This window comes from Neoarius graeffei, chromosome 11, assembly GCF_027579695.1.
Source record: "Neoarius graeffei isolate fNeoGra1 chromosome 11, fNeoGra1.pri, whole genome shotgun sequence".
NCBI classification, from domain to species: Eukaryota; Metazoa; Chordata; class Actinopteri; order Siluriformes; family Ariidae; genus Neoarius; species Neoarius graeffei.
Window position 1 is genome coordinate 12,208,503 of NC_083579.1, and position 26,500 is coordinate 12,235,002.

General features: G+C 41.3%; 1 protein-coding gene across 2 annotated transcripts in view; it reads left to right on the top strand.

The window, feature by feature from the left end:
• wdpcp (WD repeat containing planar cell polarity effector) overlaps positions 1 to 26,500 on the top strand; it is a 259,832-nt gene that overhangs the window by 373 nt on the left and 232,959 nt on the right. The gene's annotated exons all lie outside the window — the stretch shown is intronic.

Consider the following 26,500-nt stretch of genomic DNA (forward strand, 5'->3'; position numbering starts at 1 on the left):
GCTTCGTGTGTTTTTTATTTTTAATTTCGGAAATACTTCAATGTTTAAAAAACAAACAAACTACTTTTTCGTTAATATTACAAATTTAACACTTACTCAAACCCGGTAATTAGAGTACAAACCAATGCACCAGGTCAATATACCGTCAATCTCGCGATATTGCTTCCACAATACATGTTATTGTAAAGTATCGCGATATTTCGTTTTACTAAAGTTTGTTGACTAGTTGCAGAAGTAAAACTAATGCTGTGTGAATGACGGGAGTTGAAAGTTGATTGGTTTTAATTCACTGTTTGAAAAAAAAAACCTGTTTTAAAAAGAACCTGAAGGAATAATACTAGTAAATAAATTAACAACAAAAATAATAAAAGGCAATAATGAACTAACATCCTGTCAGGTACATGGAGCCATGCTGATCTTTATATATATATATATATATATATATATATATATATATATATATATGGCCCATCCATATATGGACAGCGTAGTGGTTAGCGCTGTCGCCTCACAGCAAGAAGGTCCGGGTTCGAGCCCCGTGGCCGGCGAGGGCCTTTCTGTGCGGAGTTTGCATGTTCTCCCCGTGTCCGCGTGGGTTTCCTCCAGGTGCTCCGGTTTCCCCCACAGTCCAAAGACATGCAGGTTAGGTTAACTGGTGACTCTAAATTGACCGTAGGTGTGAATGTGAGTGTGAATGGTTGTCTGTGTCTATGTGTCAGCCCTGTGATGACCTGGCGACTTGTCCAGGGTGTACCCCGCCTTTCGCCCGTAGTCAGCTGGGATAGGCTCCAGCTTGCCTGCGACCCTGTAGAACAGGATAAAGCGGCTACAGATAATGAGATGAGATGAGATGGGTCTGTCTCAGAAACTGGGTACTGTGGGGGTCCCCCACTAAATATACTCAGTCAATAAACGATACGGTTTTGAATGGTGGTGTTGGTTTTAATTTGAAATAAAATGATGAAAGAAATACAGATAAAACTAAATCTTTGATATGAATACGCTTCAGAATTTGGCAAAAATTCTGCAAATTTGTGGAAAAATGGCGGCTTGATCTGGAACATGATAAATGGTCGACTACATCGCATTCCCTTAAGGTTGTAGTCCACTGAAAAGTCTACAGTTATCACTAATTGTATTTTAAGTTGTAACTTTATACACTTAAGGATTGGTGCGCTCACAGAATAATCATAACCGTAATAAAACATCGTGCAAAATATTTGATCACCGTCGTAACTCCGTTTTCCGCAGACCCGAAACCAATACGATCGTGTGTTTTGATCTAAACGGAAAGCCTCAGGGTCAAGGTCACGACCTCACCAAAAGTAGTAACTTAAAATCACGACGCCGTATAAAAATTTAGTTATAAATCTGCGATTTTGTTTTTTAAAACGAAAGCTGAGAGTTAGGTATAGAATATGTTTCTTACAGAATATGTTACGATGGTAGCTGGTCTTGTATGAATTTCTGAGCTATAAAATGAGTTGTGGTGTATTTTTTTACCGTAGTGTGTTATTTGTGTGCGGGGAAGGACACGCATTAACAATTTGCATGTGTAGAATGGAATTTTCCACTCCAACAGTTAGAAGTCGATCGCGCTTCCATTTGCGGTCTTTCTGTTACGCGGGTGATCTGTTCGGACGTTATCACTGAAAAGGTGAGTTTTGACAGTTTTATTTTGTTTTAGTCTTGCAGTATAAGGCAATAGAATGTTTCTTTTTCATCTTGCTTTCATATTTTGTAGTGTTTGTGTATTTTTGGCCAATATTTTGCAACCGTGGTCAATTTAGATCAAACTTTTGGATAGAATCTATGGCCAGACATTTTGCCCCGCCCCCACCTCGCGTGCTGTCCGGTGCGGTAGTGATGTCCCGTTGCTTGCGCGCCGCAGCAGAGACCCGCGCGACCTTCAGCCGGTACAGTTGCTGTTCTTTTCCCACCGCCGTTATTCTCATCTTTCCGGTGTGTTCTTGATTTTCCCATTGTGTCCTATTTCACCATATCAAATCCCCAAAACGTATCATATTATTCATATTTAAGTGAATAATCAATTCAGTCATCATAACTTGGCATTTTTAACCCAAGCAATCAAAAAGAGGAAATTTATTCAATATTTTCACTCCTCTGTGAAGGAGGGGCTTTAATTCTTCATGCTGGAGTTATTTTGTATGGAAATCAATTTTACAAAAGCATTTGAATTGTAATCAAAAAAAAGTTCCACAGTGGAGGCCAGATAAAGCAAGATGCTATCTTTATTCTTATTAAACATGACAAAAGAAACATTGAGTGTTAGGGAAATGCAAAAAAAAAAAAAGTGAAATTAGAAATTTTATTTTTTGACCATAATGTCCCAAATGAGAGACCAGTTTCTGAGACGGCCCCATATACCGTATGTGTGAAGAAAGATGTGCAAATCCTAAATATGCTTTTGTACTACTTTTAAAGGGGCCATCTCATCCTTCCCAGAAGCCTCTGCACTAACCACCATTTTCGATGCCGTCAATATTCCACTCATACGTTAGAAAAAAACAAAACAATCCACAGCAATATGGCAACATCTTCGGCCACAGAACGTGAATTGTAACGTCAAATGGAAGATATTTTCTCAAATTAGTTATTTTAAGTTCTTTTGACCGATACTTGAATCCTCAGTGAGTCGTTTGTAATCAAAAACAACAAATTTAATTGTGGGAAGGGAGAGCTGGACCCTTTAAAGGCTTTACTATGCAAACGCATAATGTGTATTGAAACACATGACGAGAAAGTATTTGGGGTCACGTGTAGAACGTAATGGCGAATGCAGATGAGAAGTGAAGGAGAGTTCAAGCAGGTTGGAATGGATGGAGGGGAGAATCAGGAGTGATTTGGGACCGAAGATTCCAGCAAGAGCGAAAGTGTACTGTACAAGACGATAGTAAGGGCAACAAAGTTGGACAGGATGAGAAACGAGAAGGACAGGACATGTAGGACGGCTTGGAGGTGACGTCAGGGAGGCGAGATTGAGATTGTTGGACACGTCCAGAGCAGACATCCAGGGTATATTCTATTGGGAAAAGAATGCCGGACATGGAGTTGGCAGGTCGAAGGAAAAGAGGAAGAGCAAAGATGAGGTTTATGGATGTGGCGAAGGAGGACATGAGGACGGTTGGTGTGATGGAAGAGGATGCAGAGGACAGGTGGAGATGGAGGGACATTATCCGCTGAGGAGACCCCTAAAAGGAACGGCCGAAAGACGACGACGACGACTTGGCAAACATGTGTCACGCACACAAAGTCTTGATCGGTACATTTGAGTTGGAACTGGAAGCTTTCGTCATTAATTTTCCTCTTTGAGAGGGACAGCTGTAAGTATAAACTGCTCATAAGTATCTCCAAATTATTTGGATTTGTGAGTTTGGATGAACCGTCATGTTCACACCATCCATCAAACCCAGATTCTTTTGCTCCAGATATTGGAGGCTGATCTATGGACATGAACATCACCACTGTATCCAAATGTAACGCAAGTAATATCGTCAACATGGGTAGTAACCGCTTTCTCTTGATCAGGTGGTGGATCCAGAGCAGACACCAGTCCATCGCAGGACAAACACATTCACTGTCATGTTTTAGGAACGTGGGAGGAGACACACTGGGAGAAGATGTGAAGCTACGTACAGATAGTAACCCGAATTTGCGATCGAACCAGCGACATGCATTTAACACAGTTTGGTATCGCTCCATCCCTTTAGACTCCACCTCCTAATGTTTTCCCAAAGGAGGAACCAAACCGGGCGGCACGGTGGTGTAGTGGTTAGCGCTGTCGCCTCACAGCAAGAAGGTCCTGGGTTCGAGCCCCGGGGCCGGCGAGGGCCTTTCTGTGTGGAGTTTGCATGTTCTCCCCGTGTCCGCGTGGGTTTCCTCCGGGTGCTCCGGTTTCCCCACAGTCCAAAGACATGCAGGTTAGGTTAACTGGTGACTCTAAATTGAGCGTAGGTGTGAATATGAGTGTGAATGGTTGTCTGTGTCTATGTGTCAGCCCTGTGATGACCTGGCGACTTGTCCAGGGTGTACCCCGCCTTTCGCCCGTAGTCAGCTGGGATAGGCTCCAGCTTGCCTGCGACCCTGTAGAACAGGATAAAGCGGCTACAGATAATGAGATGAGATGAGGAACCAAACCAGAAAGCTGGAAGTTCTAGGAATAGTGATGCGTTTGTGAATGTCCATTAATTAGCTCATCTGTCCATCAGGCCGATGATCTCTTGCCATGCCGTGGCGTCCGTCGTCCACAATTCAGTTAAATCGTATCTCCTCCGTCAGTTCTCCACGGATTTCCATTCCGATTGTTTTGTTTGAAAGAACTCGTAACTCCGCACAAAACTTGTTTGTTTTGTCAAATTCTTTGCTAACGAGTTACTAATTAGACCAAATGAACGAGTTTTCCAGGCCTCTCATTAGAATTGTATCTCCTGTCTGATTTCTCATCCGATTTCAGTTCTGATCGATGTTTTTGTTTTGGGCCGATCTTCCCTTGAGGAACAAAACTTGGTCGTTTGTTTGTTGATTTTTTTTTTTTCCTGTTGTAAACAATTTGTTTACGACTTTGTTTCTTTTCAGTTAAATTGTATCTCCTCCCTCCCTCGGTTCTCAATGGGTTTCAGGTCTGATTGTTTTATTTGAAAGAACTCGTCCGTCTGCACAAAACTTGGTCATTGTATTGCTAAACTTTTTGCGAACAAATTAGTAATTTATTCAACTTGAGAAATTTTCTTCTGACTAGAATTGTCTCTCGTTTATCACGCGAATTCAGTTCCGATCGATCTTTTGGGTAGATCTTCCAATCAGGGAACAAAATTTAGTCCTTTGTTGATTTTCCTGTTGTAAACAGTTATACCCTGTCCACACTAGGGATTTTGTACCGATACGAAACTACTTTCATGCCACAACACCTGTCCACACTAGCAACTCTACCGGTACTGTAGCGGTATAACTCTATCGGTACGAAACCCACAAATGTATGGGTTTTGTACCGGTACAGTATCGGTACTGTAGCGCTTCGCGTAGTGTGGACAGATGAAGCGGTTCTGTATCGATACAAATATAATGCGCATGCGCAAAGTCACACACCTCAATCGACGTCTTCGCTGAATAAAATAGTGAAGAACGGAGATTCGTTTGTTTCTTTCTCAACTGCCTCGCGCGTTTTATACGATTCGACTGAATAAATGACCACCAGAAATACAGACTGTACATTGACAACAAAAAGCACACACACGTTGTTTCATCCGCCATATTCTCGGAAGGAAGTTACTCGGTAACCACGGAAACATTTCGCGCACGCGCATTTCAACTACCGTGAAAGAAAACCGCAAACATTTCTCGCTAGTGTGGACAGATGCACTAAACTGTACCGGTATACTTTGTATCGATACAGTTACACCACTTTCGTACCGGTATAAGTGTGAACACAGCATTAGTCGCGGAGGTTGGTCCTCTTTCACAGTGTCCTATTTCAGTCCTGTTTGATGTTTTGGGTGGCGGGTCAGATGAGCGACTACATCCTTGACGTTCTGGTCATATTTCTCAGTTAAAGAGAGAATTCTGAGAACCTGATTGAGACCCAGTCACTACGTTCACACTGCAGGCTGAAGTGACTCAAATCCGATCTTTTCGCCCATATGTGACCTGTATCCGATCTTTTATTGACAATATGAACGACACAGATCCGATTTTTTCAAATCCGACCCAGGCCGTTTGGATATGTGGTCCTAATTCCGATTCCTATCCGATCTTTTCATATGCGACTTCAGTCTGAACCGCCAGGTCGCATTCATCCGACTTGCACGTCATCAACAAGCCACAAACGTCACTATTCTGCGCTGAAGTAGGCGGCGGGTCTCTCAAAAAAAAAAGTTACAACAACATGGCGCATGACATCAATGCGAGGGACGCTTCGGGCTGTGAAGGTTCTGAATCTTCTCAATGGAAGGACGCAGAGGTTAGGGAGCTGATTTCCATTTGGGGGGATGCAGCTATTCAAGCTAGATTGGATGGGTCATACCGCAACCGGGCGGTTTTACTTCCATAAACACTGGCCATGCTCACTGCGTGTGACGTCGTCGTATCCTGCAATGCGCACGCGGAACACTTTTAGGTCGCTTTTCGTTCATACTGAGGATCACATACAAGTCGCATATATTTGTTAATGTGAACGACCTCACAAAAAAATCGGATTTCACAAAAAAATCGGAATCGAGCCTTAAGCCTTGCAGTGTGAACGGAGTGAGTGTGTCTCTTGAAGACCTCTGTGTCCGTACAGAACTCTGGTATAGAGAGCGAGTCAGCGAGTGAGAGCCGATCTGTGTGCTGCATTTTGTATGAGGTCATTACAGGCTCATTACAAGCAGACGCACAAAGGAGCAGCAGGTTGTGTTACACACTCGAAGATATCGCTGTGTTTTTGTCACTAAAGTACGATTCGCACGGGATAAGTATTACCTATGGACCTCTGGTAATTCGCAATTACCCCCGCACCTCTGTGTCATTCTGTGGCGCATTCGGACGGGATAAGCAAAAGTCTGTAATTCACTGAATTTACAGACATTGTGACCGGATGTGTCGTAAGTTCACAGCATCCTGTTTCGTCTTGTAGAGATGGGATTTATGGCTCTTTGATGGGATCCGCATCTTTGTGATCCGTTCTTTGAAAAGAGCCGTTCAAAAGACTGGCTCATTTGGCTCTTTTTAAATATTTATTCAGTTTTAAGAAGACAGTGTCTAAAGAAGCCAGATCCCTCTGCTTAGACAGTGACATCAATATTTCTGGACATACCTTTTATATAAAGCAACCTAGACTTGCATTATTGTAACCCCTAAACAACCATTAAAAAACAATGAGGGCTTCAATGAATGTCCATGCAGAACGGCTTTTCTGTTAAAAAAAAAAAAAAGAACCCACTCAAGAACAGTTATCAAGAACGCAAGAATATTTTATAGAAAAACACTTGTTTTACAAAAATATTTAAGTCTGAGATACAAAATAGATACAACCCCGATTCCAAAAAAGTTGGGACAAAGTACAAATTGTAAATAAAAACGGAATGCAATGATGTGGAAGTTTCAAAATTCCATATTTTATTCAGAATAGAACATAGATGACATATCAAATGTTTAAACTGAGAAAATGTATCATTTAAAGAGAAAAATTAGGTGATTTTAAATTTCATGACAACAACACATCTCAAAAAAGTTGGGACAAGGCCATGTTTACCACTGTGAGACATCCCCTTTTCTCTTTACAACAGTCTGTAAACGTCTGGGGACTGAGGAGACAAGTTGCTCAAGTTTAGGGATAGGAATGTTAACCCATTCTTGTCTAATGTAGGATTCTAGTTGCTCAACTGTCTTAGGTCTTTTTTGTCGTCTCTTCCGTTTTATGATGCGCCAAATGTTTTCTATGGGTGAAAGATCTGGACTGCAGGCTGGCCAGTTCAGTACCCGGACCCTTCTTCTACGCAGCCATGATGCTGTAATTGATGCAGTATGTGGTTTGGCATTGTCATGTTGGAAAATGCAAGGTCTTCCCTGAAAGAGACATCGTCTGGATGGGAGCATATGTTGCTCTAGAACCTGGATATACCTTTCAGCATTGATGGTGTCTTTCCAGATGTGTAAGCTGCCCATGCCACACGCACTAATGCAACCCCATACCATCAGAGATGCAGGCTTCTGAACTGAGCGCCGATAACAACTTGGGTCGTCCTTCTCCTCTTTAGTCCGGATGACACGGCGTCCCTGATTTCCATAAAGAACTTCACATTTTGATTCGTCTGACCACAGAACAGTTTTCCACTTTGCCACAGTCCATTTTAAATGAGCCTTGGCCCAGAGAAGACGTCTGCGCTTCTGGATCGTGTTTAGATACGGCTGCTTCTTTGAACTATAGAGTTTTAGCTGGCGACGGCGGATGGCACGGTGAATTGTGTTCACAGATAATGTTCTCTGGAAATATTCCTGAGCCCATTTTGTGATTTCCAATACAGAAGCATGCCTGTATGTGATGCAGTGCCGTCTAAGGGCCCGAAGATCACGGGCACCCGGTATGGTTTTCCGGCCTTGACCCTTACGCACAGAGATTCTTCCAGATTCTCTGAATCTTTTGATGATTTTATGCACTGTAGATGATGATATGTTCAAACTCTTTGCAATTTTACACTGTCGAACTCCTCTCTGATATTGCTCCACTATTTGTCAGCGCAGAATTAGGGGGATTGGTGATCCTCTTCCCATCTTTACTTCTGAGAGCCACTGCCACTCCAAGATGCTCTTTTTATAGCCAGTCATGTTAATGACCTATTGCCAATTGACCTAATGAGTTGCAATTTGGTCCTCCAGCTGTTCCTTTTTTGTACCTTTAACTTTTCCAGCCTCTTATTGCCCCTGTCCCAACTTTTTTGAGGTGTTGCTGTCATGAAATTTCAAATGAGCCAATATTTGGCATGAAATTTCAAAATGTCTCATTTTCGACATTTGATATGTTGTCTATGTTCTATTGTGAATACAATATCAGTTTTTGAGATTTGTAAATTATTGCATTCCGTTTTTATTTACAATTTGTACTTTGTCCCAACTTTTTTGGAATCGGGGTTGTACAACTACAATGAATATAACACAAAAACTAGTTATCACACAAGAACATTTTAATATACTAAGTAACTTTAAAAACGCACAATGGAATTCAACATGATATCACTTTAGATCCATGCATATATTTGAAATTTATGATATTGTATGTAATGCACACACATCTTGAAACATCGATAAAGGATATTTATTGTCAAACTCAAGAATTAATTCACAATAAAAAAATTCAAAGTGACAGTTGGTCCATGTTCGGACCGTCACGCTGGAGATTCTGGGTCTGTGTCGTCCAGGGGTCTCAGCAGCAGTGACTGAGGGTGTCAGGAATCTGTCACGGAGGTGAGCTAGCCTGATGTGCTGATCCTGAACTGGCGTCGTGACTCGAGGCTGACCAGGGCGTGGACGATCCCTGGTGCTCCCTGTCTGTCTGTAACGCTGACTCAAATGGGAAATGGTCGAATGATGAACGCCGAAGTGCCGGGCGACCTCTGTCTGTGTACTTCCGGCACGCAACATCCCGATGGCCTGTTCACGTTGATTTTGGCTTAGGCGTGGCATCTTCAATAATGACAATTTTCCCATCATTTCCCCCGGGTATTTATAGGCAAGATTGTGTGTGTACAGTGTATGCAAAATTTGTTTGAAAATTAAAGCCTGTCCACGTCATTGACTACCCGAGTCATATTGTACGTTATTGAGTACAACTCCCTTAAATTCTGATTTGAGCACAGATTTGGAACTTATTCGGGCGGAACGAAGTTATTTTTCCATTGTGATGTATTTCTTTTCTTCTTGAGATAAACTCAGCACGAATTCAGCAAGTTTTATCAATGTGCGTTTTTAAAGTTACTTAGTGTAGAAAAAACCAAACTTTCTATATTAAAAATATTGAAATTGTAACAAAAATAGATACGACTAAACAGTCAGATAAATAAAGTTATAACAAGAACACAAGATTATTTTAATAGGAAAAAACAAACTATTAATGCAAAAAATATTATTATTAAAAAAATAGATACAACTAGACAAACAGATAAATAAATAAAATACACAAAAATAGAACAAACAAAATGACGATAGAATAAATTAAATGAACGTCCGTGCAAAGTAGTTTTCCCATGATATTATCATTAATATCACACAACTACATTATAAAGTATATACAAAACAATTTGAACTATTAGGCAAACAGATAAAACTTGAATAAATAAAAGGCAAATGCTGTTTAGCCTACTTCTTGTCCTTGGACAAAAGCTTTTTCATCTGAAACACGGTACAGAAAAGGAACGACAGAAAGAACGGCTCCCCCAGCTCGAGACTCGGTTCTCATCGTTCATGCCTAGGAGCCGTTCAAAAGAATCGGTTCGTTCGCGAACGTCACAACACTAGTAGACAGGAGTTCAAAACGCTTATCTGGTTCAAATACGGGATAGGCCTGCTACCACTTGCCCCTGAAATGCTGTTTATCAAAATTTCGCCCGTACCCTCCATTATTCACTCCAGAAAAGTGCAAGAGACGCGCGTTTAATAATTACAAACACAGACATGCGCATTCACACGGGACTTGGATTACCACTGGACGTCTGTGTTTTGCCGAAACACAGTAGGTAATTCGCGGCGGAATTATTACTTGGCAAATTACGGACATGGCGCATTCGCACGAGACTAAGAACTCAGACATTCTCTGTAATTATTCCGAATTACCCGAGGTCCACAGGTAATACTTATCCCGTGCGAATAGGGCTTTAGATGAAGAGAGATGAGAAGACAGTAAACAGCAAGCCTACTATTGGAAGCTGTGGCTTTATTTTTTTAAGCTGAACACGTGGTTTTATTTTGTACCAGTGCTCCAAACTGTACATTATTTTCCGTCCATCTTGTTTCTCACTTTCTTATAAAGGGACACTGTGTTGGATGAACCAGCAACCTCATCTCATCTCATTATCTCTAGCCGCTTTATCCTTCTACAGGGTCGCAGGCAAGCTGGAGCCTATCCCAGCTGACTACGGGCGAAAGGCGGGGTACACCCTGGACAAGTCGGCAGGTCATCACAGGGCTGACACATAGACACATTCACACTCACATTCACACCTACGGTCAATTTAGAGTCACCAGTTAACCTAACCTGCATGTCTTTGGACTGTGGGGGAAACCGGAGCACCCGGAGGAAACCCAGGGGGAGAACATGCAAGCTCCACACAGAAAGGCCCTCGCCGGCCCCGGGGCTCGAACCCGGACCTTCTTGCTGTGAGGCGACAGCGCTAACCACGACACCCGGCCCGCCGAGTCATAACGGCCAGAAGAGCTATTACCGCCGACTCGTAGGTAAATGCGCCGCCGAACCTTAATTTTTGGCCGCCCAGTCAAAAAAAAAAAAAAAGTTTACTTCAAAGAAAAGTAAAAAAAACCACGCCAAATACAAACACCAAAGTAATTCTCTGATCCCTAGGGGTGGGAATTGATAAGATTTTTACGATTCTGATTCCATTTTCGATTCTGCTTAACGATTCGGTTCTTTATCGATTCTCATTTGAAAAAAGAGGAGAACAAACAGGTCGATTAGCATCAACTTTGTTTAGTTTAGGAGTAACACGGATTCACCAGTCCGAAGCATGTCGAAAACGTGACATTCATTTAAAAGTATCGCATGCTGTGTGCGCAAATGTTTTTACGTATTACTCGTGTTCCCTCCCGGCGATGTAATATCTACTTTGCAATGGCTGCAGGTCGCCCGGTTGTCATCTTTCCTTGAAAAATGCAGCCAAACTTTTGAGCGTTTAAACCGCTTGGTTGCCATGTTTACTGCTTACTGCATGTCGCTACGCACGTTGCATAACTTGCGTAATATACATGACGTTAGTCGTGCCCGCTGGAATCGATAAGGGAATCGTTAGCAAATCTGGCAAACGATTCCATGGAATTGAAACACTGGGAACCGGTTTTCGATTCCCATTCCTACTGATCCCAGATCGTTGATGCGCTTTACTTTACAATAGGTTCAACAGAGGCCCTTAACGCTTGCTCGCTCACTTGTCACTACGCGTGTGTAGTGCGGCGACAGAGGAGTGCGTGTCAGGTAAGTGGCTCCGATTGCCTCAGACCTCCGAGAGGAGTACGGTGGAAAGAAAAGACACGTACTGCACATCAAATGAAAGGTAATTTTGTGTAGAATTCAACTAAAACCAAAGATATTCTATTCAATAAACATTTCAGTAACGGAGTGACAAAATAAATGTCAAGTCGGCTCCCAGTGTCAGAAGATTTTGCACAAAAGCAGCTACTTGCGAAATAAACAACATGCAACTGAGGCTACATCCACACGACAACGGCAACTAGATTTTTTTTTTTTAAATATCGCGTCCACATGGGCAACGGATCAGTAAAATATCAGGTACGTATGGCAACGCTTGCTGAAAACGATGCAATACACATGCCACACCTCTACGTGCGCTGTAAGACGGTCCCATCGGAGACACCAGAACAATAGAAGAAGTAGGACGCGTGCGCATAAACCCGTTCTTCTGTAGCATTAGCCACATAAAGTTTTGATTATTAATCAGTAGCGTAAAACGAAAGACACGGAAAGAGGAATGAACGGGGGTAGATGGAAGCCAGTACGCCAACATTCTGATATCCTCCAGAATTCTTTAATGGTCCGGAATAAATTGAATGCTACATGTTGATGGATTACTTTGTTCTTCTACGCCCTTTTTGAGGAATGTATTGTCGGACTTAAACCAACATCTGAAGAGGTGAGATCGCTCCTTTTTTTTTTTTCCCTATTTTTGCTGGTGAGATATTCTCTCTCTCTCACTCTGCACCATTACACAAGAAATATTCACAGTGAAAATATTTTGTAAGCGTGTTTAATGAACCAAGTTATAGGATTTGTTGACAACTCGCATTGAGTTCGTTACACTTCTACCCGGCGTGAAGCACTCACAGTCATGCGGTTGTGACGTCATCGTAAACAAATCCGTTCTACTCATCCAGACGACTTTGCAACGGCGCCGTTGCCAGATTTTTCCACTCTGGAACCCGTTCTCAAAAGATTTCGTTTTGGGGCACCCAAAACGCCGGTGCCGTGTGGACGCCAGGCCTAAACGATAAACAATTTTATCAGATTCACCTGAATCCGTTGCCGTGTGGACAGGGCCTTAGATGCCAGGAAATGGCATCCGAGGGGTTTCTTATTTCAAAATTTTCTGGTGCGAGGGGGGACACCCCCCTCGCGAACCCCCTGGCCGCTCAATACTACCGCCGAACTATAACTTCAGGTAGTGGAGAACACTGCATTTATGCATAATTAGGGGCGGGGCTGATCTGAGTCAGAGCTGCTCGGTTTGTCATCTTGTTAGCCATTAGCTGGCATTACCTCCAAGCTTACCTCAGAAAATAATTTATGGAGCCTTGCTTCTTTTTATCTAAGAGCTTTTCAATGTAAACGTAACTTTTACACGTGACTACACTTGTAAGTTACAGTGGTGCTTGAAAGTTTGTGAACGCTTTAGAATTTTCTATATTTCTGCATAAATATGACCTAAAACATCATCAGATTTTCACACAAGTCCTAAAAGTAGATAAAGAGAACCCAGTTAAACAAATGAGACAAAAATATTATATTCGGTCATTTATTTATTGAGGAAACTGATCCAATATTACATATGTGAGTGGCAAAAGTACGTGAGCCTTTGCTTTCAGTATCTGGTGTGACCCCCTTGTGCAGCAATAACTGCAACTAAACGTTTGCGGTAACTGTTGATCAGTCCTGCACACCGGCTTGGAGGAATTTTAGCCCATTCCTCCGTACAGAACAGCTTCAACTCTGGGATGTTGGTGGGTTTCCTCACATGAACTGCTCGCTTCGGGTCCTTCCACAACATTTCCATTGGATTAAGGTCAGGACTTTGACTTGGCCATTCCAAAACATTAACTTTTATTCTTCTTTAACCATTCTTTGCTAGAACGACTTGTATGATTAGGGTCGTTGTTTTGCTGCATGACCCACCTTCTCTTGAGATTCAGTTCATGGACAGATGTCCTGACATTTTCCTTTAGAATTCGCTGGTATAATTCAGAATTCATTGTTCCATCAATGATGGCAAGCTGTCCTGGCCCAGATGCAGCAAAACAGGTAAACGAACAATTCCGGGCTTTCCTCAGGAAAAAGAAATTTCAGAGCGGTGCTACTGATGCGGGGTCCGACCCGAAGGCTGCTAGTGGGGTCTGGTCATGCTCCTCCAGAAAAATTTGAAATTTGAGACTTCAAAATGGTGCATTCTGGTGGCATCTAAGGCTGATTTTAGGCACAGTTTTCTGTTTTTTTTACCTTGTCACATATGCAAGGGGTGAAATTTAAAGGTCAAAATTAGATTTGAAATGAAAACACTTGGTAGCACACACCATCTCATTATCTCTAGCCGCTTTATCCTGTTCTACAGGGTTGCAGGCAAGCTGGAGCCTATCCCAGCTGACTACGGGCGAAAGGCGGGGTACACCCTGGACAAGTCGCCAGATCATCACAGGGCTGACACATAGACACAGACAACCATTCACACTCACATTCACACCTACGCTCAATTTAGAGTCACCAGTTAACCTAACCTGCATGTCTTTGGACTGTGGGGGAAACCGGAGCACCCGGAGGAAACCCACGCGGACACGGGGAGAACACGCAAACTCCGCACAGAAAGGCCCTCGCCGGCCACGGGGCTCGAACCCGGACCTTCTTGCTGTGAGGCGACAGCGCTAACCACACCACCACCGTGCCGCCCTAGCACACACCTTCATTTTCCAATTCCAGGATGCCAGGAACAGAATCGAGGTCAAATCAAGCAGCAGCGCCATCTAGTGACCAGTGCCTAGAACGTGGTTTTATGTGTGGTTATGAATGGTAGTCAGTGCACGCAGCGAAACCCTTTTATTTTCACTTCTGGGTTGAGTATCAGGATAATCTAGACCTACGGTATATATTACAATATCTCCCTATTTCTGTAGTTATTACTCCATTTTCAGAGAAGAACAGGAGATAGTTCGGTGCGGAAAATACTCTGTGTTGTTCAATTTATGGTATTGATGATTGATTTTTTTTTTTTTGGTGCGCAAGTGACGGCGCTGCAGAGCGCCACGTATCCGCGCTTTGGGGAAAGCCCTGCAATTTACCGCGATGATAACACGTACTTATTACAGCGCATCGACGTCTCATTGATCATTTTATATGACATTCTGTTGTTTGTTTTTATTCACCAAGAAAATTGATCTTGTCAGTACAGCGTCTGCGTTATCTCGCCGGCTGAGATTTAAACTTCGTAAAAGTGAAGTCTGTTGATTTGTGTGTTTTGTTGCCAGTAAAAAAAAAAATCACACTGTTACAAAAAATTTCTGATTTTTAGAATTCGAGCCTTTATCTGTCACATAGACGCACAAAGGGCTGAGAGGAGGAGGGAAGACGAGCTTCGTGTCATCATCGCGGTAAATTGTTCGTTTGCATCTTCAAGATGTCACTAAACTGTACAAAAACAACTTCATACCTTGAAAACTTTTATTATGGAGCTGTTTGAGTTACAGTCAGTGCTTTTACAAGGCTTTTTGGTGTACACGTATATCTACCTTGCGAAGTCGGCATGTTTGGCGCGAAGATCCAAACGCCGTCTGTTGAAAGTCAATACCTTCGCGATAAACCTATGTTGACAATTTTTCGAGGAAAGGAAAGAGATTAAGCGCTATAAACTGCTGAAACCAGTTTTGTGCTTGACCTTGTCGAGGGTTCTGTTTACCTGAAAGCTTGCTCTCCAGTATGGCGTTGCTATGTGGTATCCAAGCATGTGACCTGTCGCTGCAAAGAGCCTGTTCTTGGTCTGGGCAGTATATCGATAAATAAATGATTATTATCGCGATATGATCGTTTGTATCATATCGCGATTCAGCCCATATATCGACTTTCGTCCAGAAATGAGCAGGGTGCGGTTTTGTTTGGAAGCCACGGCCTGATGGTTAGAGAAGCTGCTTTGGGACCAAAAGGTCGCTGGTTCGGTTCCCCGGACCAGCAGGAATGGCTGAAGTGCCCTTGAGCAAGGCACCGAACCCCCGACTGGGAATGTTGTACAGTGGTGCTTGAAAGTTTGTGAACCCTTTAGAATTTTCTATATTTCTACATAAATATGACCCAAAACATCATCAGATTTTCACACAAGTCCTAAAAGTAGATAAAGAGAACCCAGTTAAACAAATGAGACAAAAATATTATACTTGGTCATTTATTTATTGAGGAAAAGGATCCAATATTACACATCTGTGAGTGGCAAAAGTATGTGAACCTCTAGGATTAGCAGTTAATTTGAAGGTGAAATTAGAGTCCGGTGTTTTCAATCAATGGGATGACAATCAGGTGTGAGTGGGCACCCTGTTTTATTTAAAGAACAGGGATCTATCAAGGTCTGATCTTCACAACACATGTTTGTGGAAGTGTATCATGGCATGAACAAAGGAGATTTCTGAGGACCTCAGAAAAAGCGTTGTTGATGCTCATCAGGCTGGAAAAGGTTACAAAACCATCTCTAAAGAGTTTGGACTCCACCAATCCACAGTCAGACAGATTGTGTACAAATGGAGGAAATTCAAGACCATTGTTACCCTCCCCAGGAGCGGTCGACCAACAAATATCACTCCAAGAGCAAGGCGTGTAATAGTCGGCGAGGTCACAAAGGACCCCAGGGTAACTTCTAAGCAACTGAAGGCCTCTCTCACATTGGCTAAGGTTAATGTTCATGAGTCCACCATCAGGAGAACACTGAACAACAATGGTGTGCATGGCAGGGTTGCAAGGAGAAAGCCACTGCTCTCCAAAAGAACATTGCTGCTCATCTGCAGTTTGCTAAAGATCATGTGGACAAGCCAGAAGGCTATTGGAAAAATGTTTTGTGGATGGATGAGATCAAAATAGACATTTTTGGTTTAAATGAGAAGCATTATATTTGGAGAAAGGAAAACACTGCATTCCAGCATAAGAACCTTATCCCATCTGTGAAACATGGTGGTGGTAGTATCATGGTTTGGGCCTGTTTTGCTGCATCTTGGCCAGGACGGCTTGCCATCATTGATGGAACAATAAATTCTGAATTATACCAGCGAATTCTAAAGGAAAATGTCAGGACATCTGTCCATGAACTGAATCTCAAGAGAAGATGAGTCATGCAGCAAGACAATGACCCTAAGCACACAAGTCGTTCTACCAAAGAATGGTTAAAGAAGAATAAAGGTAATGTTTTGGAATGGCCAAGTCAAAGTCCTGACCTTAATCCAATCGAAATGTTGTGGAAGGACCTGAAGTGAGCAGTTCATGTGAGGAAACCCACCAACATCCCAGAGTTGAAGCTGTTCTGTACAGAGGAACGGGCTAAAATTCCTCCAAGCCGGTGTGCAGGACTGATAGACAGTTACCGGGAACGTTGAGTTGCAGTTATTGCTGCACAAGGGGGTCACACCAGATACTGAAAGCAAAGGTTCACATACTTTTGCCACTCACAGATATGTAATATTGGATCATTTTCCTCAATAAATAAATGACCAAGTATAATATTTTTGTCTCATTTGTTTAACTGGGTTCTCTTTATCTACTTTTAGGACTTGTGTGAAAATCTGATGATGTTTTTGATCATATTTATGCAGAAATATAGAAAATTCTAAAGGGTTCACAAACTTTCAAGCACCACTGTACGTCGCTTTGGATAAGAGCATCTGCTAAATACCTGTAATGTTTTTACCCTCACGGAAGAGGCTGTATCATGTAGCATGATGCACAGAGCTCGCGTAATAAATATTAGAGATATTATATAACGGTCTTCCTGTCTGCGGTAGTGGGAGACGGAGAAACAGACACCAGATCAAAGCAAAACAAATACGTGTTGAGTTCACGAACAGCACGCAAGCGCAGCTCTGGCGCTCATGAGCGAGCGTGCTGATGGGAGCAGCGTGCCTTTATGACAGCTGTCCGCCGAGCCCGCCCCTGGCTCCTCGGCGTCTGGATACTTAACAGTATGCATGCGCCGTCATGTAAAGATTAGTCAAAAGCGTTCCGCCTTTCGGTGAAGTCGCTTCATCTCCCATTGAAAAAATGAGAAAAATCCAACCTCTAATTGAAATGCATTTATTCCAAGGAAAACGTCTCTCAAGAAATATTTTCAACAAAAACACATTGCTATTATTCACACCCCTGCGTTTAATACTTTGTACACCCTCCCTTTGGAAGTAAAACAGCACGGAGTCTCTCTGATAAGGTTGGAGATACAGAGCAGGACATCGGAGACCGTTCCTCTTTACACAGGTCATCCAGGGTCCTGGACCCTCTCTCGCGCTGTCTCCTCTTCAGCTCATCCCACAGGTTTTCACGAGGGTTCAGGTCAAGCTTGTGTTGATTTGGACATCAGCAGGACGATGATCCGAAGCTTGAAGATCCAATGACGACCCAGTTTGAGTTTCCTAAAATGCAGAGGAGCCAGATTTAGAATTCAAATGTCCTGGGATTTCATGGAATCCATGACGCCATGGACTCCTAACAAGGTTTCTTCAGGGCCTTTGGAGGAAAAACGGCCCCAAAACAATCCTCACAGAACCTCCACCATGTTTTCCAGTTGGGATCGGGTTCTTTTCATGATAACCGCCGGCTTTTTACACCAAACCCACCACGAGTGGTTATTACCAAAACCATCAGACTAGGGCTGTGCCGATAAACGATGCCATCGTCCATCGACGATGGCGGTCATCCATCACGATGGAGAGCCACCATCATGATACCACGCCCCCTCCTGTCATAAACATGCATATACGGTATCATCTGGGCCTATTTAACCTAAAAAGTTAGTTTTTTGTTAGTTTAGTTAGTTAGTTTTGTTTAATATATCTCATCTCATCTCATTATCTCTAGCCGCTTTATCCTTCTACAGGGTCGCAGGCAAGCTGGAGCCTATCCCAGCTGACTACGGGCGAAAGGCGGGGTACACCCTGGACAAGTCGCCAGGTCATCACAGGGCTGACACATAGACACAGACAACCATTCACACTCACATTCACACCTACGCTCAATTTAGAGTCACCAGTTAACCTAACCTGCATGTCTTTGGACTGTGGGGGAAACCGGAGCACCCGGAGGAAACCCACGCGGACACGCGGAGAACATGCAAACTCCGCACAGAAAGGTCCTCGCCGGCCCCGGGGCTTGAACCCAGGACCTTCTTGCTGTGAGGCGACAGCGCTAACCACTACACCACCGTGCCACCCTGTTTAATATATAAATATATTATATAACATGTATATAAATACATAATTATATAAATCATTATAAAGTAATATCCTATTACCGCTTGTTCACGTAGGCTATGGTGCAGGGACGTGCTAGTGAACATAACATGTGGTTACACAAATACAGTATGCTACTAATAATAAATTTTGACTTCATTTTTTAGCCTACACTATACTTTTAATGTAAAATTTGTCATGTTGTTCAAACAAATATCCACTATTAACGACTTCAGTCGGGAAATATTGCACCTTATCAAACGGCAGTGAAGCGCAGACTTCGGCAGAAGTCAAATAACTTTAATCTGGTAAATAGGCCTACTTTCAGACACAAAATGGTCCACTCTAAGCCATAATGTCAAACCAAATGGAAGAATGAAGGTGATTCTGATAAATGTAAAGACAGTAAAAAAAAAAAATATATTAAATCATGATTTTAAAAGCTGGTGCAATAATTCAAACACTAATAAATTGGAAAAATTAGCGCGTTCAAGTGCGCACTAAAGGCCGAAACGCATCTTCAATTGAAATGGTGTAAATAAACAATGAGTAATAGCTTAAGTGTAGTTTCTTCTCATAGTTTGAATACTAGTCTTTCATTGTTAGAGCTGATTAATATCTACAGTGATCAGCGAAGCCAGCTGTGCGCAAACGCAGTGTTGACTGCTCGGCAAACTCCAAACGCTCGGGCTGTACTGGCCCTCTGTTGCGCAAGCGAGTTGGTTATAGCCAGGTTCAAATTGTGCCCAAAACAACTTAACCACGGCCATTTCAGTTGCCTGATGGCTGTGACAATATTCGCCCCGTTGTTATGCAGGCGATCTTTTCGGCAAGCGTCTCGCGCAATGTGTCTTCTAAATTGTCCACTGAATGTGTCTCTGGCATGAAACTCGTCTGCAGGCATTTGGACTGCATTGCCCACTCTCAGTCCACATAATGTACGGTAGCTGACATGTAGGGCATCATGTTGCAGCTGGACCACATATCCGTTATCAAGGCCAAATATTCCACATCACCTAGCGCTTTTTTTCTTTACATGCCAAAGCCTTGGATGAGTATCTAATACTTTTAATAATAATATTTAATAACGTGGTATTAAAATCCCCCCCCAGCCCACGATATGATCGTCCATCATGATGTTTGCACTGTAAACATCGTCGATGCCAATTAAGGGGACATCGCACAGCCCTACATCAGACCAGAGAACACGGTTCCAGTCAAAGTTGCCGTAGCGTTTTGCAATCCTCAGGCGCTTACGTTTGTGGTTAACTGACAGAAAAGGCTTTTTTCTGGAACCTTCTAAATAATCTGTTGGCATGGAGGTGGAGTCCGATGGTGGGTCTGGAGATTTAGAAACTCCAAGATTTTACTTTTTCCTGTAATTCATCAACAGTGATCTTTTGGGATTTTTTTTTTGGCCTCTTTTAGGGTGTATTCAGACCAGGATAGTTCGATAGTTCACTTGCTTTGGTCCGAACCAAATGTTTTTTTTATTTTTTCATTTTGATGCGGTTCGCTTTCACACTGTACATTTTAGTAAGCGGACCAAAATCTGTCAACAAAGCCACGCGTCCTGAGGTCGTTCAGCTATTGGTCAGAGACGACACGCGCACAAAGCGTTAAGTTCAAAAGTAGTCATGGAGGCTTTCCGTGCTGTTATTCTTTTTAATGTCATCAAAGCTATATGTTTTTTCCAGTTTTTACTGTTTTCACAATCGTGCGATTACTATGCTGTTGTACAAGTAATTTATCAACGACGACGACAAAGGGCAAGGCGGCTACGGAGGATGGCGCTGATGAGCGCACATCATGTTGTGACAGTTCTGGCTCTTCACGCAATAGATGAATTTCTTTTTTGCGTCGCTAGTACCGCCACTTTTTGAAAGAATGTCCCTGATTTTAATGTAGGTCTGACGGAGTTTCTTCACTTTTAGCCGACATTGTTCTGGGGAGCGCGTGAACCCCTTCTCCTTCATTTTCTCACTGAATACAGCAAACACGTCGGCATTTTTGTGTGTTCTCTCCAAAAGCTCAGATATGTGGACATCTGCCCATATATCCACAAGGGTACGCGTTTCTTCCTCGGCCCACGTTTGCCCCCTACTCATTTTTTGTACTCTGTAGTCTAGCCTACCACTGGTCTGAATGACTGAACGACTGTTGTAAGGTTCGCTTGACAACCGAAACAGTGTTTGCACTTTGCGGTGGAGTGTCAAGACTCTGTTTCTCATAATGCTCGACAAACGACGGAAGCTCCCGAGGTACAAAAAAGCAAAACTGTCGGATTAGGTCCGGTCTGCTTTCACACCTCCAAAAGATCCGCACCAGGGTTCCTTTGGTCCGGACCGAGTCTGACCTTGCAGCTCGGTCTCGGTCCGCTTGTTTGGTCCGGGCCAGAGTTCAGTGGTTTGTATTCAGACCAACCCAAAAGGTCCGGACCAAGGCAAATTTGGTTCGTTTGGTCGTTTGGTCCGGACCAAACAACGTAGGTGTGAATACGCCATTACCCTCCTCCTCCTCCTCCTCACTGTACATGGGGGCAAAATAAACTTGGCTCCTGTTTCAGGAGTGTGTGTAACAGTTCCAGTTGGGGTCCACTTTTTTATTCTTGCCCTAACAGGACGTTTTCAGGCGAGTAGCTTTTTTAATAAATAATAACCGTTCCCTGACTTATGAAACTCAACACACGTCTCCCTCATTTGGTTTGTGTGTCTCTTCTCTTTCCCATGTTGATGTTGAGGGGAATTTGGCCTCTGTGTCGCCTCATATTTGTTCCCCAGTTAATCAGGAAGTCATGGATTACAGCGTGAAAATTCCAACACGCGCCAATCGACTCAAAAATACTATACAGTTGTTTAAATGGGAAACATGTTTCAGCTCCTGTACGTAGTGTTCACCATTATTTCCAGAGGTGCCAATTATAGTGACGCATGTGCTTTCGTTGATGAGCGATTTTTGTTTTTCCTTGAATAAATTTTTCAATTAAAGGTTGGATTTTTCTCATATTTTAGTGTGAGATGACGCGACTTCACTTTTTCCTCCTAACCCTTTGAACAAATCTTTACAAAGGGTGCCAATAATTGTGGAGGACACTGTATTATGGTGAAAATGTCAGACAATATCACAGAATAATTTTTAGGTTCTATCGCTGTGCCTTACAAATATTACAGTCCTGATTATTTTAATCAGTAGAGTTTGTAATTATTAGATTAAGGAGCAATTAGCGGGGTCCAAGCGTTTTTGTTTTTGTTTTTTTTGTGCAAAGTTACACGGAATGATAATATAACTTTAGATGAACCTAGTTTTCATGTTTCACGATAATACAACTCTCTCAAAGAGATTCTGTTACGCAGTTTACATAATAATGATAAAGTTGACTTTGGTATATTTAAGTTATTCCATGAAATCGAGTCGTACGTGAGCTGATGGCTATAAGCCGAAAATGACGAGATTGAGTGGAATAACGGTTTTATTCTCTTCACATTCCCTGGATTTTGAGAAACGGAGCGTTTTTATTTTTTGCAAATTCGATAAATAAAACCTTTATACAAAACGTCCGACAAAATAATTTCCGCTTAGAACGTACACAAACTGGCGAAATGACAATTTGTGAAAAATGCTATAATAATAATTCTTGAAAAATAAAAATATGTTCTTACCACCAAACACTTTCATTCTATATTTTGTTGCTTTTTCTTTTTGTATTTTTTTCGGGTTTTGTTTTCAAGTACAGTTTTTATTTCGTCCTCGGTTGGTTCAGCAACGCGCTCCGCCATTTTTTTTCCTCTACTCACGGTATATGAGCTGATAGCCTAGTAGTAGAGTAGCCAATCCGAGCACGCGATTGCTCATATCCAGTGAATAGGATATTTTAACGCAATCAGAATTTATAGGAGAAGTAGCATGTTTTGCATGTAATGCAAATTAGCTGAAATCTATATGGATGGACCTAAAGGTTAGAGAAACAGCCTTGAGCCCAAAGGGTCACTGGTTTGATTCCCAGGACCGGCAGGTAAAATTTGAGTTGAGTGAATGAACAGCACTTTCCCCTCCCTCTGTGTCATGGCTGAAGTGCCCTTGAGCGAGGCACCGAACCCCCAACTGCTCCCCGGGTGCTGTAGCGTACGTAGCTGCCCAATGCTCTGCATTCACTGCTTCAGATGGGTTAAAGGCAGAGGAAGAATTTCACTGTGCTTGGGTGTACATGTGACAAATAAACGCTGCTTCTTCTTCTTAATTGGGAGATTGTGGAGTCTGAGATTCTTGTTCACGCGATATCGCACGGACGATTAGCTGAATGGTTGAGGATTTATACGGAATAATTGCTCATCGAAAGCATTAGAGTTTGGAATTGATCCATTCAGGGTCAAGGTCACAACAAGGTCAAGGTCAACTATCTGAAATAGTGTTTTTTCATCCCTGTCAAAGCCTTTGACATTGAATTCTACTTGATTTGTTTGCTTTGAGCCAATAACAAGATGGGGGGGGAAAGACCCCAGATTTTGTTGATGCTTTTAAGATAAGATTGCCATATCGTTACGATTTGCAGGTTTGTTCTGCACGATTCGATTTCAGGAAGCAAAAGACAAAGCAGTATCTGAACAAAACCAATCCACGATGGAGTTTCTTGGACCGCTAATTCGGATCAGGAGTCCTATCTGGAGTAATCTCCATTTCTAAGAGTTCATTCGAGTTTGTACAGCTCTTGTGTTTCATCCTCCTTGACGACAGAGGTTTAAATCTCCGAGTATCACATGGCCGCATTTCTTAACGTCGAGTTATAACTCGGTTCTGTCACCGGAGCTCGTCCAGGCATGTCCTCTGTCGCTTCATCTCTCTTCTGAACATACTGATGGTCCAGGTTTCTAGAAATCCAGGACGTTGTATTTGTAAATACTTTGTGTTTGACGTCAAATGGAAGATAGCAAGCGGAAACGTCTCTCTTGTGCAAATTTATAGGATACAACAGAGCGGGACAGTCGCATGAAAAAGATTAAATGGGTTGCGGAAGCAGTTGTGCTGTTCTTTCTGTCAGCAGTTGAGTCGTGGTAAAGAACAGAAAACATGGTGTTAGAACATCACAAACTCACCTGGGGCTGTTTTTACTGCACACATCTTTACATTTCTGGGAAATAATGAATTATAGTATAGTACAGGGGTTTTCAAAGTGTGGGAGAGTCAGCCCCCCCTCAGAGAGCAAATAAACAACGCCCCCCTACAATTTTTGTTATTGCTATACTTAATGTTAAATTCGTATTTAAAAAAAAAATGGTTGTTGTACACATTTTTTCTTTTACACATTTAAAACATCTGTGCTTTTTGAAAACATCTTTTTTTAACACATTTAAAATATATGAGCTTTATTAAAACCTCTTTTTTACACGTTTAAAACGTATGAGCTTTATTAAAACGTCTTTTTTTACACATTTAAAACATCTGTGCTTTATTAAAACCTCTTTTTTTACACGTTTAAAACATCTGTGCTTTTTTTAAAACCTCTTTTTTTACACATTTTCAACATCTTTTTTTACACATTGTAAACATCTGTGCTTTCTTAAAACCTCTTTTTTTTTACACATTTTAAACATCTGTGCTTTTTTAAAACCTTTTTTTTACACATTTAAAACATATGAGCTTTATTAAAACCTCTTTTTTTTTTTTTACACATTTTAAACATCTGTGCTTTTTTAAAACCTCTTTTTACACATTTAAAACATCTTTTTTTACACATTTTAAACATCTGTGCTTTTTTAAAACCTCTTTTTTTTACACATTTAAAACATATGAGCTTTATTAAAACCTCTTTTTTTTTACACATTTTAAACATCTGTGCTTTTTTAAAACCTCTTTTTTTTACACATTTAAAACATATGAGCTTTATTAAAACCTCTTTTTTTACACATTTTAAACATCTGTGCTTTTTTTAAAACCTCTTTTTACACATTTAAAACATCTTTTTTTACACATTTTAAACATCTGTGCTTTTTTAAAACCTCTTTTTTTTACACATTTAAAACATATGAGCTTTATTAAAACCTCTTTTTTTACACATTTTAAACATCTGTGCTTTTTTTAAAACCTCTTTTTACACATTTAAAACATCTTTTTTTACACATTTTAAACATCTGTGCTTTTTTAAAACCTCTTTTTTTTACACATTTAAAACATGAGCTTTATTAAAACGTCTTTTTTTTTTACACATTTTAAACATCTGTGCTTTTTGACAACCTCTTTTTTTTTACACATTTTAAACGTGTGCCTTTTGAAAACATCTTTTTTTACACATTTTAAACATCTGTGCTTTTTTAAAACCTCTTTTTTTTTTTACACATTTTAAACATCTGTGCTTTTTTAAAACCTCTTTTTTTTACACATTTAAAACATATGAGCTTTATTAAAACCTCTTTTTTTTTTACACATTTTAAACATCTGTGCTTTTTTTAAAACCTCTTTTTACACATTTAAAACATCTTTTTTTACACATTTTAAACATCTGTGCTTTTTTAAAACCTCTTTTTTTTACACATTTAAAACATGAGCTTTATTAAAACGTCTTTTTTTTTACACATTTTAAACATCTGTGCTTTTTGACAACCTCTTTTTTTTTACACATTTTAAACGTGTGCCTTTTGAAAACATCTTTTTTTACACATTTAAAACATCTTTTTTTGACACATTTTAAACATCTCTGCTTTTTAAAACCTCTTTTTTTACACATGAGCTTTATTAAAACCTCTTTTTTACACATTTTAAACATCTGTGCTTTTTTAAAACATCTTTTTTTTTTTACACATTTAAAACATGAGCTTTTTTACACATTTTAAACATCTGTGCTTTTTTTTTTAAACATCTTGTTTTACACATTTTCAACATCTCATAGCATCGTTAGCTAGCACCTCTTGGCAAACAACACACTGTGGCAGTGGAGCATCTTCAGATCCAGTCCATGAAAATCCAAACTTTAAATAATCGTGGTCATACTTCCTTCTTTTTTTGCTTGGCCCAGACTCTGTCTCCTCACTCACTGTAGCTTTAGGTACTAAAAATCTATCCATTTTGTCTCTGGCAAAGGCTAGCTGAAGTGCGCTAAATGTCCGCAATAGTAACTTATTCTGGTTTATTTTTCCTCACGTTGCGCCCCCCCCCCCCCCGAAGAACTCTGGCGCCCCCTAGGGGAGGCGCGCCCCACATTTTGAAAAGCCCTGGTCTAGTGTATTGGAGTATATCTAACCTGTAGATTTCTATATATTTCAACAAATTTTTTTTTTTAAACCTAGTTCATAATTTCCAACCTCGGTAAAATTTTGGATTATTTAAGGGTTGTTTTACAATCAGGGTACAAAGTTTGTGTCACAGGGGTCCAAAATTCAAATTGATTCAAACTGGTTCTTGTACCGGTTTTTAAGTGAAGGACAAGTTAAAGAACAGATTTCAGGTAATTTTTTGACGTGTGTATGGTAGTTTTGTGTAATCTGCTATAAGATGGGAGAAACAAATGAAGTGATTCTCGGAGAGGACATTTTTTTACAATTCAGAATCCACTACTTCCATAGTGCTTTTAAATATAAGGCTGTAAGCTTTGTGTTAG